This window comes from Agelaius phoeniceus, chromosome 9 (assembly GCF_051311805.1).
Source record: "Agelaius phoeniceus isolate bAgePho1 chromosome 9, bAgePho1.hap1, whole genome shotgun sequence".
In the NCBI taxonomy this organism is placed as follows: domain Eukaryota; kingdom Metazoa; phylum Chordata; class Aves; order Passeriformes; family Icteridae; genus Agelaius; species Agelaius phoeniceus.
This window is the reverse complement of record NC_135273.1, coordinates 20,266,770-20,284,073: the sequence shown is the minus strand read 5'-3', so window position 1 is coordinate 20,284,073 and position 17,304 is coordinate 20,266,770. Positions and strand designations below refer to the sequence as shown.

Sequence of the window (17,304 nt, the reverse complement as noted above, 5' to 3'; positions counted from 1 at the left end):
GAGTATAAACAAAGTGACAGCTTAAGCAGTTTTTTGGTTCTTTTTTTTCTCTTCTTTTTTTTACAGTGAACATAAAGTTAATAGGTTGGGAAGCAACAGAGGCACACCCAAGTAAGATGGCTAACCCATAGTGACAGAGCAAGAAAACAAATGCTTTAATAACAACAGAGCTAATTTCACACCTACCACAGTGCATTACTTATTCAAATACACACCATGAAAGTCTATTCCATTTCTTGCAGCAGTTTCAGCAATGCCACACAAATAGGAAGAAAGGCAGGCACTGTGGAAAACCACTAAAGAATTCCTGCTTGGAGACTGGTTTGGAATTCTGTTCTGGTACCTCAACATTTCCTCCTGTAAGCAGGGCTGAACAGTTTATTCTTGGGGACAGCTTCCAGTGAAGTACTTTTAATTTAGGAGCTTTTCCTCCTTGTCTAGGAATTCCTGCAACCATGTATTTGATTTTTATTCTCTTGGGATAGTTATGTGGTTGTCTTTATTACATGCCTCTATAAAGCTACTGCCAGGGCTACTGTGAGATGTCTTTAAAATTATGCTAATAATAAGCATTGCTAAATGGTCTTTAGCAATGGCTAAAGAACATTTATTATATATCCTATTATATTATTAAGAGGTATCCATAACTCAGTTCTGTGACTAAACTTAAAAATATTTAGGTGCTACTTTGGTCTGGAGAACATTTCAACAAAAATGAAAAAGCTCTGTTTGAGCACTGGTTGGAGATAAGGTTGCTGTTTTCCAATATTTCAAATCAATCTAGCTTTTCAATTGCATTGTAATTAAGGAGGATGAATTTCTTTTTCAGTTCAAAAGTACTTTAATACAAGAACTCAGTCCGCAATGACAAAGCTAGGAATTCAGAAAGTCAGAGGAAATTTCAGAGAAAAAAAGGTGACATTAAGCAAAATATTGCCTCCCCTTTTCTTACACAGATTTTATCCTACTGCAATATAGAATTACGTTTTCTTTTGGGGTTTTTTTTGGTTTTTTTCTTTTGGTTTTTTTTTTAAGTGGAATACATTATGCTTTCCTGGTAAATACGTCAGGAATAGCAGAAACAAGATAGGTAGCCACGTGTCACAATCTATTTTCAGCAGCAGGTATTCCAGGTCATGGGCCAGTTAAGGAATGCCAAGGTGCAGAGAGGACTGGCTGCTCTGAGAAGGGGTTGCCCCAGACAATCACAGCACAGGTCTCAGGTCCACCCAGGACTCAAGAGTGCAGGCCAGCACCTGAACAACATCACTCACACAAAGGACCCCAGGAGTGGGTCTGAGCTTAAAAGAGATTTCTGGGCCATAAGTGGGGTGAAGGTCCCAGATGAGGTTAGGTCAAGGAAGGGCTGCACACAGGGTGCACACAGGACAACAAAAGCAAAATGTTTGGGAATTTCAGTAGAATCACAACAACCACTTGAGTTCTACTGTATCACAGGAAAAAAGACTGAATAAAATAGGTCCTTAAACACACAGAGACAGGTAAGGAAGACATGCAGAAATAGCACAGTGCTCTCTGGTGGTGTAGTCTCAAAGCTCCCAGGTACGAGGAAAGCAGCATGATCCTGCAGGTAGCTAAAGGGCTGGGCATGTACCCAAAGCTCTGTCTGGTTCACAATATACAGTTGGATAAGGGGTTTTGTCAACACACTCCATTAACACAAACCCTAAATGGAGACAGACATTGCAATGTCCTTGGAATTAGTACTGCATCACTGAAATGTATTAACAATATTCCTATGATTCATACTTGTAAGCTGTTTCATCAGTTTTGGTACATTTGCTTAATAAGGCACATAGCTCTTCTTTTGCAGTGCACTTGCAATCTCAAATCCTGTCAAGCAGGATTTATGTGCTTTTGTTTCTAGTACAAAATGAGAAATACAACACTACATGTTGTAGAACAGTTCAGACAACTATTGTCTTGTTGTTTACACAGCCTAAATTACATGCTAGTTTAGTCATCATGCAAAGTAACATTACAAGTGAGAGAAAAACCAGTAATTCAGATTCTGTTTCAAAAATAATTACTTTGAGTAAGGCTTTCAGCTACTGTTAATCAGGGTAGAACTTTGTCCATAATGATCAAATATTTAAAAAGAAGTAAGAAACAGCCTCCTGTTCTTTGTTTTCCTTGGGCTCTGATGTAGACTCAGAGCAATTGTCTATGTCAGAGAATTGTTTATATTGGGAATTAGAGGATTTTATTAGATTTAATTACAGTGGATTTTCTTTCACATAGTAGAAGCTACAGAACAAAAAGTCAAGTGCTTTTAAGCAGCATCATCATAGTTATAGATAAAAAAGAACAAATTATTGAGTTCATCTTCTTGAAAAGGCTACAGTTCCCTTATATAGGATATACTGGATATTAAGCTTATGGAACAACAGCTGAAAATGCATTTAATAGGGAGGGGCTCACCCTTGAAAAATGGATTGCAGAGAATTTTATGACATTCAGATCTTTCATTCAAAACAAAATGCTCTCACATTTTTAGTTATTTACACTGTCATTTCTAATAATATTATTTTACAGTTTCCAAGTTTTGAAATGTTTCTCTCATGAAGACAAATTCTATCATAAAGAATCCAAGCTATGTTAAAAATGCATTAAAAAATAGTGGCCACATTTTAAAAAAGCATTTAAAAAAATCTCAATCATATTATCCAGAAATATGGTCTCAGATGTTTTAAAACTTTGCCTGAAGTTATAGCTGATTGCATAAATATTCGACAGGCAGTAGCACAGTTAACATGATTTTCTGTGTTGTGCAGAAAAGTTTCCATTTGACTGCAATGTATTCCCTAATCAAAGGGAACAGTTTGACAGATCATTGACAGATCACTTAGAAAAGATGGCTTTGGCATCAGACTTACTCTCTCTGAAATAAGATCTGGGAGAGTTTCAGGCTGTTAAAAGAATATGTGCTTTGTCTTTTTGACTTTTTTTTTTTAATCATACTGTGAATATATAAAATGTATTCATTTTTCTTACTACAACATGGCAGGCACCAGACAGCCTATGGTATTTCTGTTATGGAGCAGAGTACTTCCCTCCATGGGAAGTACAGTTTTGTGGTACAAGGCTTGAACATTCACTGCACTGAGGTTTTTTTCCCCTTAACTAGCTTGTCTGCAAGTATGTGTTCTCTTCCACAGAAGGCTGCTACAGGTGTGATCATCTGGAAAACATCCTCCTTCCAAGGGACTGCCCCCTGGCACAGCAATGCTGCCGACATCACTCTGGGAATTTACAGGGGCCACTGCTGCACACGCAAGAATCTCTCTAGATTCAGTGTCACAAGTTTTCAAGCCATCCTACTGGCTCAGAGCACATTGAGACATTTACATGCAATCTCATCTATGGCCAAATTGCAGGTTATAAACTAATTTAGACAAGTTGCCTATTCTGTCTTGCAGATGTGCCTGACTGGGGCCACAGATAACCAAGAAGAACTTGCAGGCAGACACAGGAGCAAGATTACATAGATTTGATGGAACTCTAAAAGTTTTGTGAATTGAGAGTATGTGGAATTTGAAACATTCTTAATTAAAATAATTATAATAATATATCTACCAGTAAAAGTCTCTTCAGCGAATGTAATTAAGTAGCAGTGCCTTTATGTTCTTTCTCTCTAAGTATTTAGCACACAGTAGGTGTTATCTCTCTGATGATCATCTTCTGCTTGCAGTACAACCTACATGAAGCTTTAAGGAGTGCAAGTACTTGCTCAGATATATTTTGTGTTAATTAAGACACGCAGTAAAGGGAAGAGAACTACATAAACAACCCTGAAGCAGTGCTTTTAAAATGCAATCTAAACTTCAGTCAGCTTAATAAACAAATTCTCAAATATAAACTATTACTTTGATTTTCAATTATACTTTTTAGAAACATTATTTACATCAAAACTTTTAATGCATATTGTCCAACTATTTTTAAGAAAACCTGCAGGGTTCTTTTTTGTGTGTTTATTTTGATCTTTTGATGAACAATAAAAGAAACACAAAATGTTTTGTACAAAGAGTTTTAATTCTAAAAGTTTGTTTTTAATTTAAACAAAATATCATCTGAAATACTGTCAGAGAGAACTGATACAAATAAATTTGCAGACTACCCTTTAAAAAAATTGGAGCAGAAGAAGTTAGGTATAGCTCAAGCCAGAATGAAAACAAACATTTGCCTTTCAAAAATCCAGTGAACAAATAAATGCACAAGATGAGATTAATTTATGGTAATAAGTTCTTCAGGTGCCAAATCAAAATAGTTATTCCTCTTGGTTCTTGTAACAGGGCTTACTGGGAACAAATATTTTCTAGACATTCAGACAGAGACAGTGTAATTGTACTACTGAAGGCTGACAAAGGTCTCAACTCTTCCCAGGCTCAGACATCATTGTTTAACTCCAGGTTCCTGCATTTGCAGCTAGGGAGAAGAAAGGCATACAAGGAGGACACAAAGAGCAGTGAAAAAGCTGGCCACTAAGCAATGCTGCACTCCTGCTCCAAAACATCCCTCTACACAAAAGGGTAAACAAGGACTCTGTGGACTTTGTGCTCTTACTGGGAGAAGTTCCTGCTTGAAGCAACAATCCCATAGTACATCGTTCACTGCAGGGAAAACAAAGTGGTCCCTGGAAGGAGGGACAAACAAACGAGCAACTTTCTGCTGGCCTGCCTAAGGACACCCTATGGGCCCTGTGGCACAGGACCCCCCCTGCTCACAGATGCTACACAAATTCAATTACACTGAGGAGTGCTTCAGTCAAACCCCACAGTGCTGGCTCAGACATGCAATTAGTTCCATAGTCTATTACAAAAACAGCCATACTTTTATGGGCCTGAAGCTAGCACATATTCAGGGCTTCATTATATCTACTCTCTCTCTAACTGCTCCTCTTAATTATCTTTGGTCCCTAAGAGAGGCTTGAGGCCTTCCTCATTTGCTCTTTTTTCCACTATGGTTGGTTAGATTCCCAAAGCAAAAGACTGAAATGGGATGGGAAGACACAAGTAAACAAATATTCTCCCAAATGCACAAACTTATTCTTAGAGGTGTTAGAAATGCCATATTAACAGCAGCATGAACACTATTGCAGACATATATTCACAGACTCTATGTTTTGTTTGCTGTAAGCAGAACAAACAACAGTCCCAGACCCCCAGGCACACTCTGTGCATCTGGAACACCACTACCAGGATACCTGAATTATCAGAAGCTGCAAATTCTGGCAGACATCTTTTAGATACAGAACACTATGCATCAACTCACTTCTCTTATGTAAAAGTGGGCTCAGCAATTAAATAGAAAGAACTTCCTGTACACTTACAGAGGTGGTGGCACTTCTCTAAGATTTGTTACAAAAGCTGTATCTCTCAGATGCTGGGAACACTGGAAATAAAAGAGCAGAAAAGAAAATGTATTAACCCTCATGTCTTCATATTTCTGTCTGAGTAATTACTATTGTTGTTTATCCATGTGGCACTGAGGTACCAACTGGTCATGGAAATGGTGGTCGCCGCAGTTATCCTCAGATTATCTCTACATACATGGTCCTGAATTCATAGGGAAACACCTATTTATTTCAGTGGGCTTGAAAAGTGTTTCTTGGGTATCACCAAGAGAACTATTACACCAGAGTTAATATCACCATCAGTCTGCACTGGTGACAGGAAAATCAGAGATTCCAATGTACAGTTGACACAGTTCAGGGAATACGAGATTTATAATAATTTCACATATTGCCTAGAATTCAGAAAATCACACTACAAATTTCTAAAATATCTTACTCAATTTTCCCTCATCCTGAGATGGTCTAATTCACACCTGAAGTATGCACGGTGTTGAACACCCCATGTCTCGGCTCTACCCTGTCAGCCAACTCAGCTCACATGAACTACAAGCAAACTTTTACTGGACACGAATGTGTCTGTTTCCTCCAGCCATTTCACGGCAGCGAGCACTGCCCAGGTTTTGCAGCTGTGGGCAACCCCGAGGTGTTTCCCGGCCGGCAGAGCCGTGCCCCGGCAGGCAGAGCCGCGCCCCTGCAGCAGCAGCAGCAGCAGCGCCGCCGCCCCGCCCCGCGCTCCCTCAGCCCTCTCGCCAGAGGAGGCGCCCGCCGCCGGCGCAGCCCGCGGCTCTCGCGGGAAGATGGCGGCTCTCGCGAGAGGCGGGCGGCGCGGCTGCCCGTAGCTATGGCAGCGGGGGATGAGCGCGCCCGGCGGGACCCGCGCGCGGGGACAGGTGGGGACTGAAGCCGCTGCCGGAGTGCGGGGTATTCCTCTCCTCCCGTCCCGTCCCGTCCCGTCCCGTCCCGTCCGCTCAGGAGGAGCCGCGGCCAGACCCAGCTGTTCACTTGCTGCTCGACCGTGCGCCCGGAGCCTCGCCGGTGGCGACCCCCGCCCTGCGCTGTGGCGCAGCCCCCGCCCGCTTCGGTCGGGCCGCAGCGGGGTCCGTGCGGGACTCAGCCGGGCCCCAATCTCGGCCCGACCTCCGGCGGGGCTGGGCGTGAAAGGCCCTTCTGCCCTGCACGCCCGCAGAAGAGAGAAGGAGTAGCAGGTACGAGAAAAAGAGAATGCTAGAGGCTAAAAAGGTATTTTATTAGCGGGGGTCTTTGAAATAATAAGGGATGTTGTATTATCTTGGTTAATAACCGAGGCGTGATCGCTGCCGTCAAAAGTTAAACTTGCATGGGAGCTGCTGTTGGTTAGCAGAACCTCCTCAGTATTTAATTGACTGTGTTGGTCTAAGGTAGTTAAAACCATGTGCTTTTTCCACCCCTCTTTTAAAAGAAAGCAGAAGCTCTTTGCTTTGCCGGAGTCGGAGTTCTCTTAAAATCTTTCTTTGAGTAGAAAGATTATAAGTGGACATTCATGAGGATTACAGCCATAAATAGAAACCATAACAATATACACCCTCTGCTTTCAAAAAGTTGCAGGCACAATGGCTTTCTGGTCTTTCAGCTACGTGAACTTCTTGTGGTTATTGTAATGGCTGATCGTGTGTTAAAAAAATTCCAAAAGCTTTTCAGATTTCAGAACAAATTCTGAAGGTTTTAATCATGGAAAAAAGATGCGTATGAAGAGGGAGGGAAAATAGCTGTGTATTTCTCATGCAGCCTGAAAGAAAGACGTGTGTACCGAAAAAAAAATTATCTAAGCTTGTGCTACTTTCCAGACTCGAAAAAAAATCTCCAACGGAAAGATTTTGTGCTGCAATATACTTGACACTGAGTAGCAGATTTGGAAAACAGCAGCAGCACAGATAGTCTTGTGTTTCCTTCAAGAGTGAGGGAAAGTACTGCTGTGCTGAGAACTCAACTGGTGAGGTAACACGACTTGAATATGACAGCTTTTAAAAATAATTAAAATAATGTATTATGGGCTGAAAAATATTTGTCAGCCTCTTGAAATCTGTTCTCATTTAGGAAGTGATAGGAATAGTAACAGTTAAATTAGATAGGATAGTCTGTAAGTTCTATTCCATCACCTAATCAAAACTATATCTAATCAAGCATGCTGCATGTCATTCAGACTGGATTAAATAGAAGCTTTATTTTTTGCTTGTTTGTTTTCTTCTCACCTGGTAATGTCACCTATGAAGTCTTTATGTTCTTGGGGTGCAGTGAGGAGTAAGGGTGTGCCAGATTTGTCTGGTGCATTTACAAATTTACAAATTTGCATTTATAAATTTACAGTTATCCCAGAGAATTTAGATGTTTTGGAAGCAGCTGTAAAACATTTCAGTTCATTTCTTTCAGGCATTGCAGGTAAGATATATGCCAGTTCTTCTCTCAGTTTTGGGTTAAGTGTCTATTTTGAGACTGTAGTCACAAGTTTGTTAAAAAGGATAATGGGAATTTAAATCCTTCTCTGTCTAGTCTTGGAGATGTTATTAGGGATTAAGCCTTCTTAGGCGAGTTTTCATGGACAGTACATAGAAGAGAAAGTGTGTTTATTTCCCAGTTTGTGGAGCTTCAAAAAGTTTGTTACCTTGAGAGGCTCATTTACTTTGAGGACTCTATTAACATATCTCTGTAAAAAACAGTTGTGCCTGTCCAGAATCTCTTTTGGTCCAACTGTGTAAATTGCAACAGATGATATAAAAAAAAAATGAGGTAAGAGGATGAAAGAATAATAAAATGTCACAGCTATTGTTTGTTTTTGTTTTTTCTTTTTTTTAATCTGCTTACCTAACTTCAGAACCAACAAAACTGTTTTATAATTAACATACCTGTTGATACCTGTAGAGCTTATTAGTATTTTCATTTTTTCTCATGCAGCCTTCTGAATACCTTACACATCCTTCAGTTTTCTAACATATGTTCCACAGACATATATTCAAACTGTTTTAATTTGTTCTCTGAAATACTTCTTGTTTGCTTTTAAATTTCTTTATTTTCTGTCAATGGTGGCTACAGGCACAATTCCAAAACATTTTTATATTCTGTCACTGAAGGTCATTCCCTAGAAAAGATATGCAGTGCTTGATGGCAGAGAGGAACAGCATGAAATTTTATTACTGACTGTCAAAGAATTTGGATTGGCTTGCTTGGATCCCTCTATTGGTCCTGTTAATTGCAAGTTAAGTAATAGGCAATCCATAGTCTTTAGGATTTTGCCTTCTTCCCTTCATATTTAGGCAGCCCCATTGCCTAGGCTTATGCTCTGTGTGTGAGACTGCTGGGAGGAGCCATCTCCTGGTGTAGGCTGGACACTTTCTGAGACAAACGACACAGTGTAGTCAGTCTTATTGTGTCTCTTGACATACAATTTAGTGTGCAGTTCATTTCTTCTCTTTTTCTGTTATGTCACTTGATGCATGGGGTTTCTTGTTCTGGGACAGGGGAAGGTTGGGTTTGGGTGCATGTCACCAGCCACTGTCCATGGGACACTGTGGGTCTAATGTTTGGCCAGACTAGGATATGGCTGGGCTGTGCTACTCTGGTTTTATAGGAATAGGCTGTATACAGCTCAGTTACTCAGCTTGCAGAACCTATGTACAGTCATTCAGCTGGCAAGTTAACCTGTTGGGCCTTTCCTACAGTTACAGTGTTTTATATCTGGAGTTATTGAAAAAGGAAGGAAAAACTTCAGTTTATCAGCACCTTAGTTAAAACCAAGGAACCTGCAAGAGGCTCTTACTTTTTTGATACTTCCCAAGATTTGTGAGTTGTATGTATTCCGTTGTAGTCTCAAATATTAGGAGTAATATTTCATGTTCATAGAGTGTAAAACTTTGAGTAGATTTTGTTGTCTAGTGCCGTAAGTTTGTGATGTAAAGGTGATCTTAAAGGCACTGTATTAAAAGTTGGTGTGTCTATTCAGTCCTGTAGCAGTGATTGCTTAGTAAAATGGAGGACTGTGGTACCTGCTGAGTGTTTCTTGTGATTGCTCCCAAGCTAGTAAAAGGCAAAGGAATGGGCTGGATGTGGTTTTGAGGTTTAAGACCATTTTTGTTCAAATTATGAAAGCATGTGGAAAATTATATACTGTTATGACATTATCTGTGCTTTTTCTGTCTAACATGATTTTGAAGAAATACTGTAAAAATATGGCTTCTTTAGTATTATTCATGATAACTTGTAAATAAATCCATTTCTGAATTAAAGCTTCAAGTAATAGAATACATTGTTGCTGTTACAAGTGGTGTTTAAACATTTTGACTACAAAGACATCATAACAACATGGAAACTAAATTTGGTATTCTTTTTATAGAGTACTGTAACCATTTTCTTCAAAATTTTCAACCTTAAGAAACACACCTTTGAACAACGTATATGAGGAGATCTTTAAGCAGGACTGTGAAGTTTCAGCTTTAAGATCTGCATATTGGTCTCTTCTTTCTTGTCTTTTCTTTATTAATGAAACCTCTGAAAGCTTTATACTTGTACAATTGGGTATCTGAGAGTCAGAAATAACCTTTATCCACAGAATGATGCATTGTGCTAGTGCTATAGTAGTGCTATAATTTGCACTGTTCCTCTGGCACTCTCCAGAGGCTTTGGTCTGGAGATGGTATCTGAGGAGGAAGAGATTACTTCTGTTTGTTCATTTTTTTCTTATGTTGCTGGGGTTGTTTTCAGAAATGCAAATTGACATTTTGAATTTTGAGTTTGATGAGAGCAGGACTGAGCCTGACAAATCAATTTGCAGAGACCAGGGCTGTCAGATGATAATAGCTTGCCTTCATTACCGACCAGTTTAGATTTGAGCCAATGACCTAGAGGTGAAAAGCTCAGTATTGTTTTACGAATCCTCTGATCTATCCATATGTTCTCTTGTTTAAGGTCCCTGTAGTCCTCTTAAACAGAACATGCAGTAAATATTGAGCATCATTTGCACTTGTAAATGTTAGAACAGTGTCCATTCCAGTTGTCTGCTGTGCGTGTGAGGACACTGCAGTTAAATATAGTAACAATTTCTTACACTCTCTGGCTTTTCATGAGAAACCCTCATAGAAATCCAACCATATGGCAAAACCCAGCATTATCCTAAAACCATTAACAAAGAACCTTTTGCTGCCATTAATGGGAAAATGAATCTACAGCTCTAAGTAGCCTACTGGGAGTTATTAACAATGTCAGGCTATTGCTAAGAAAATGAACTTAAATAAAATATCATTAGGATCTGAGTCATCCCACCAACACTTCTGCATGTTGTATCCAAGTTGGTATTTATCTATGAAAGCCTTTTCAAAGTATATTATCTTTATTACTCCTCTAATTTTTTTCTTCATTGAGTATCTTTAATGCTGTAAAAAAGCATAATGGAAAACCATTTGCATGGATTTCATAAAATAGATTTAAAAGTATTTGAAATGTCCAGATGGGCTCATAAACTATTTTTCCATTCATTCTGAGGTAAGGTGTTCCTAGGCAACCTAGTGAGCAGGAGGAGGTCAACAAATGTAAATACTTGGGCAAGTGATTCTTAGTTTCTAAAGCTATTAAGTTACTGTCTACAAGTTACAGTTTTTGTGAGCTACAGAAATAATAAAATTAACATTTGTATGTATTTGGATTGTCTTTTTATCTCCTTATCCCTTTTCCTCCAATCCTTAATCTCATTCGACTTCATATCAAGTGTTTCTGTATGGATTGATCTGCTGCCAAATCAAGTATAAAGAGGTGAATTTCCTACTGTCCCCTCACTATGAGAACAAATTAGGTTTTTTTCCACTCCCCGACCATTAATTTTCATGTGGTTTAGAGGAACATAAGTTATTTTAGAGATCTCTGGGGGTTTTATTTCAAAATGTTGAAAATTGGCCAACTGATTCAAAAGGTATTGGTAGAAAACCTGTTTTGGTCATATGCTTCTGTGGGCAACAAAAAAAAAAAATTACTGCCAAGTTACTAGTGAAACAAGGCATATGATTATGCTGTGTGGTGTATCCTTGGTGCAATTTGTTTTCTCCCTCTAGAGAGTATCAGCTAGAGCATCTCTCTTGGGGCAGTATTTTTCTTTTTGCATAGCAATTTCTAGTAGACAGGACATGAGCTGTATCTCTTTTGTAATTTTCCCCCCACTCCTTTGATGGCACTGAACTCATCTTCTAAGGGTTCTATTGTTGAAAGCAAAATATCTCAATCCTTGGGGGTTTTTGAGAATTCTAGAAATTAGGGTTTTAAAAGTCATAGATACAATTTATGAATGTTTCCTCTTTCAGATATCTCTCCAAGCCTGAAACTATACTTTTTTTTTCCTTTGGGTGTTTTTGTTTTGTTTTTGTTTTGTGGTTTTGGGTTTTTTTTTAATGCAGATAAGATTTCATTGAATTGTGGTTGTCTGTAAAAGTGTGACAGAACATGAACCTTGGTGATCTTTTAATAATTTTGCAATAAAATCTGTCTTTTTACATTCTGCCATAATTGATTTGATGTGTGCTTTTGATCAAGCATGCAGTCCTTGAATTTGAAGGGTAGTAGTCTGGCTTTTGGAATTGCTTTTCCCTTTTGTCTTTTACAACTCTGAAAATCCAGGCAGTTAAACTTCAGCTGCTTTCCCATCCTATATAAATTGAAGCAGTGAATGTGGGTTTATTGTGGATTCCTGTTTTTAGAATGTAGTCAAACTTGCTAGATGGTATAAACTATTTAGTGCCATAAAGCAGCACAAAAGAGCAGGTTTGAATGTGTGCTTTACAAATAAGCAGTAACTACTGGTTCAAAGGTAGAAGCAGGTAGGATGAACTGTCATAACCAATGGCCACATGTTAGTGTCTTGGCTAGAATGCTTTTCTTATGGAACACTTTGGCTCACCAAAATTTATGCAGAGGTACATGCTGCATGTCCTGTGTATGGTGGGAACAGTTCACATATGAGAAGCCTGCAGGGAATCAAGGGGAAATTAGCTTTATTTTTTTTATCCTAGCTGCTTGTTTATTTCTCATACTTGTCAATCAGTATTTGTAGTAGATATTGTTTGGTGGATGTAATTAATATGATTTAATTAAAAAAATGATATGTAGTTTATTACGTTTTGAATTTTGAAAATAATGAATGGACTAAAAATATGTAAGAGTGATTCAGATGTGGGAGACTGTTTGAAGAGGAGGAATGTTCTGTAAGTATTTCCACAAAACATGGAAATAAATGTGTTCTGGGAAATAGTTAATCAGTAAAGTGTGTCACAAAGCAGAGGATAGCAAAAGACTTTATAATCCTCCAGTTTTTATTCCCAGTACAGTGAACTTATAAATGGATCAATAAACAACAGCTAATGCATCTCAGCATGTTGATACATGGGCTGTTACTGTGACATGGAAACAGGTTAATGTCCTCAGTAGATCTGCATTTTATTCAAGAAAATAGGTCATGGTGTAGGGGAAGGGAAGGGAAAATAAAAGGGGAAAAAAAAGGTTGATTTTTTTTTTTTTTTTTTTTTACTCTTCCTGTTCTTTAAAACTTTTTCATTATGCTGTATCTGAAGTGTGCTAATGAATAGACAGCAAAACTTCATAAACATTGGGATAGTAAACTGCAGCACTCTCTCTGATGTCTGTTTTGGACCCTTACCACAACAATCCATGCAGTACTTGTAACAGATGATATCTGGCGAGTTGATGTAAATACTTTTGAAGTATGTTAAAAAAAGGCGCTGCCAGCAAAAACTTTAGGGTTCTTTGACTACGGATGCTTGATAGATTTTAAATAGAGATTTATTTATTTTTCTCAAAGTGAATTAGGAAAAAATGCTGTGGTGTGAATTTGGCAATATTGCAGTTTTCATTTAAGTGGTGTTTTTATGATATTCCTAATTTGTTTAAATTCTTGAAGACAGAAAACTTGCACAGATTTTTCAGGGAAGCTTTTCAAAACTTTGCTTTAGATATATCTCTTAAAATGCATTGCTTCAGGAGAGGATGGAGAAGGAATGTTAACAAAACCTAGCTGGGTTTAAGACCCAGAAATAGCTGTCTTTTAAGAAATATCTTCTGTTGTGCAAATGTGTTTTCTTTAAGGGCTCTTCATTTTTGGGAGAGATAGAAAGGCAGTTTAATATTTAGTAATGTATTTATTCAAACAGTCTGTTGTTAATAATTGTAGCAGTGATAGTCAGCTGTATAATTATCACATAAATGAAGATATTTACCACTACCCATTATATTTTCCTCTGTTCACTGTCTGCATGTGATGGATTCTCCTCTGTCTGTTTGTCTGATATTGCAGCTGCAGCCTGGAAAGGTAGCTGGGCAATTCCACTGTATTTGATTGTTGCCTGGTAGGAACCAACAGCAACCACAGGCAGAAGATGGTAGAGTCTTGTTATCTCCACTAGAACAGAGAATTTTTCAGGCTCAGGGATAGAGAGGGACGTTTTCAAATTGAAGTTGCTTTTTCTGATGGCATAGCTGCAGAAACATTTCTAGACAAAAGCAACAGTACTGGGAAAATCTTATTTTTCAGGATTATTCTGCAAAGCAACACTTGAGATTATTACTTCAATAAAACAATTGAAATACTGTTCTTGAGGTGAATTCTAAGAATTCTCAGTGGCATTTTCTTGTTTTCTGCATACTAAATTTTCACTCCTTCTGTGTAATGCCAGCCTGTTGAGCTGATATGGGATTGCCAATATGTCTCTGCTTTAAATAGGACATAAAAATGTCTTCACTTGTCCAGTCAAACTAATGTTCTCATTTGGTTTGTGGAAATCACACATAAATATGACATAGGAACTTTCCTTGGGAAGCACGTGACGTCTGTTATCAATTTATGGGCATAAATTAAAATAGGAAAGGTTCTGACTGGTGGTAAGGAAGATATTTTTCCTCACTCTATTGACAGCTGTGCATTTGAATGAGAGGCAATCCAGTCTACATCCCTAGAGGATTTTAAGTCCCAACTGGATGAAGCCCAGAGCCACCTGATCTGACCTCTTAGTCATGCTTTCGGTGTGAGGTTAGGTGATAAACCTCCTCTGGCATCCTTTCTAGCCTCAGTTATTCTGTGGCTCTGATGTACTTGTTGATCACACTCATTTTCAGCATTCTTTCTTCCTAATTGCGTGAGCTGTTCATTTGAAGTGTTCAATAAATTCCTTTGGTAAGAATGGCATCACATGAGACTGGAGAATTGGAGGCACCAGCTCAGGGGGAAAGGGAGTGCAGCAAATTGCTGTTCAACTGTCTTGATAAGCAGCTGTGGCTGTGGACAGATTAACTCCTGCCTTAAAGAATATTTCTGTGAAGATTTAGTCTAGATTAAGCCATTTTCCTAAGAGGACTTAACCAAACGATGAAATTCTTTGTTCTAAATTTTAATAAATTATGCAGGACCTTGACTAAACAAACATTAATTTTTGTACAAGAAATAGATGATTCTCAGACATTATATAATATTCAGAACAAGTTCTAATTGTGAGTAGGACATAGCGTAACTTGGATATTATGCAGGCAAGAAGAATTAGAGCAAGGGAGCCAGCATATTTTTTCTTCTAATAAAACAGACAGAATTTCAGAAGAGTTTAGTAGGGTTCCTAAGCAGGAAGTCACTGAGGCATTGTATAATGTGCCTGTTGCTGAGATAGTTGCTGCAACTAAATGACTAAATGTGTTTGGTTTCCTTTTTTTTTTTCTTTTGTTACTCATATAAACAAAGAAGAAGGCCAAAAAGAAATTTTGTTAAATTGCTGTCAGCTGTTGAGCAGACTGAACTGCATAAATGTTTTTCAAGAATAACATTGTCAGTTACTTTTGATTCTTTGATAAGACATGAAAGATGCATTTAGATTTAAAAACTAATCTCTTTGGGAGATTTTTTTTTGAGACTATGAAAAATCCTTTTTCATAGGATCCTGTCTTCAGAGTTGGAGTTGTCATAAGACAGGAAAAATATAGACACATTCATAATTTATGCCTATAAGTATAACTAATAGCGTTTTATGAAGAAGTTAATGCCTGATTTAAGTTACAACGGGGAGGAAGAAGTCTTATTTCTCTATCTAATAGTAATATTCTTTTAATAAAACTGGTCCTAGACTTTAATCGGGTCACTTTTGTTTTAAATACCCACTTTTGATTCTAGTGTTATCTATTGGTGTGGGATGAGGATCAAATAGTTGATTTTCATGTGCATGTTTGTAAGGAGATCTCCAGGTTGCGGGCCTGCCCGCCCCAGCAGAGCTGCTGGTGCTGCGCGGGGATGTTCTGCATTGCCGGTCTGCTTTGCCAGATCACTTCCACAGAAAGAGGTGATGGCATTGCTTTCTGGTGTGAATGCCAAAGTGAGATCCAGCTGCTTGTTTTGGACTGCATACAGGTGGTACAAACTGAAAAACAGTTAAAAAATATCTTGCCCCTTACTTTCCCCAATAATGATCTGATATCTGTCCTCCCACATGATGACTATAGGCAATAAATAGAATTTTAGCACATAAATTAGTGTTTGAATTTTTCTACCTCTGCCCACTCCCATTATTTAGGTTTGTAGTCACACAGTTTTAATTCTGCCAACATTCTTTTTTCTTAAAAAAATAAAAATCCAAACAGCTACTGAATATAGAGGAAAATGGTGTCAAATGAAACAAAGGACGTTCAATTCTCCCCCTTTTTATTAATATCAACCGGTTTGGTTTGTGTGGGTTTTTAAATATGTTTATTTTTTCTTTGTCAGGGTGGGGAGAAGTTGCCTTGGCTGCTTACCAAAGGAATTTTCCATCGACTGATAATATTCCACATAAATGAGAAGCAGTGATCATGATTTTGAATCCGTTAAGAAATAGTGAAGGCCAACTCTGGGCTGCTCTAAAGAGGTTGTGGAAAAATTCTTGAATTTATTAAACCCTCAGTCTCTTTTAATAAAGGCCAGCATTTTTATGTTATTATCCCTGGCTAGCCTAACTCAGGACAGCATGAAGACTCTTAATTACTAGTGCTATCCTTGATAATGCTGTCCTTAACTCTTCCTCTCATAAGCAGTTTACCTCCTCAGAAGAAATAGAAAAAGTAGCACAATGTTCACTCCTTGAACAAAAAGTGTGTTTGCAACAGTAGCTGGTATGTAGGTATTTTTTGTGGTTTTCCAATCAGCTTTCACAAAGGATTTTATTATTAATCTGAGAGAAACATAATAATATTAATGTAACGCTACATAGAGAAGTCTAGACAAAGCCAATCACAGGAATTCTGGCTTTTGAAACACTTGTAACTTTGGACACTTGTAACTTTTTATATTAGTCAGAACTTCCCAAAAAAGCTAATGGTCACAGAGGTGTTTGTGTCAACTTTTTTCTCCTGTTTGGACTTTACAAAATAAATGGCACACCTGCAAAGTCTAATTACTTAGTAGTTCCTTCAAGTGTTTAGCACTACTTGCGGGGTATAATTATCCAGCTGACTTTAGAGCAGGAAAATAATGTTTTTTGCCTCAAAGGCATTCACTTAAATATCTTGGTTTCTGAATTTGGTGACAGAGGATGAAGCACGTGTGTGTGTTTGTCTATCCATCTCCATGTTCTTTGGGAAATGCAAAGCCAAATCCAGTGCCTCCTTTAAACTTACCTGGACTTAATGTCACAACTTAGCCCATTTGCAGATTGAGATCTTCAAAATTATGGTTTTGAAAATTGAAAGTTGAAGTAGGAAAAATATCGCTGCCAAAAATCCACTTGACATTTTTATAAAGAAACCTGTGCTGGAGGAAACATTTCATGTATTTTCAGGGCAGAATTGTTTTGGAGATTCTTTAAAAGGGTTGTTAGGGAAATATTTCCTCTGTTTCACTAAGATTTTTTAAATGCATACTGGTGCTGCCAAAATTATTTGGAATTTAGAGTAAG

At 38.1% G+C, this 17,304-nt stretch overlaps 1 protein-coding gene across 1 annotated transcript in view; it reads left to right on the top strand.

Moving 5' to 3' along the window:
• Nucleotides 1–6,173: 6,173 nt before the first annotated feature.
• The window catches only part of USP54 (ubiquitin specific peptidase 54), a 92,030-nt gene continuing 80,899 nt past the window's right edge, over nucleotides 6,174–17,304 (top strand). The window contains exon 1 of the mRNA XM_077183208.1: nucleotides 6,174–6,579. The gene's annotated coding sequence lies outside the window, so the exon portion shown is untranslated. The remainder of the gene's footprint in view (nucleotides 6,580–17,304) is intronic.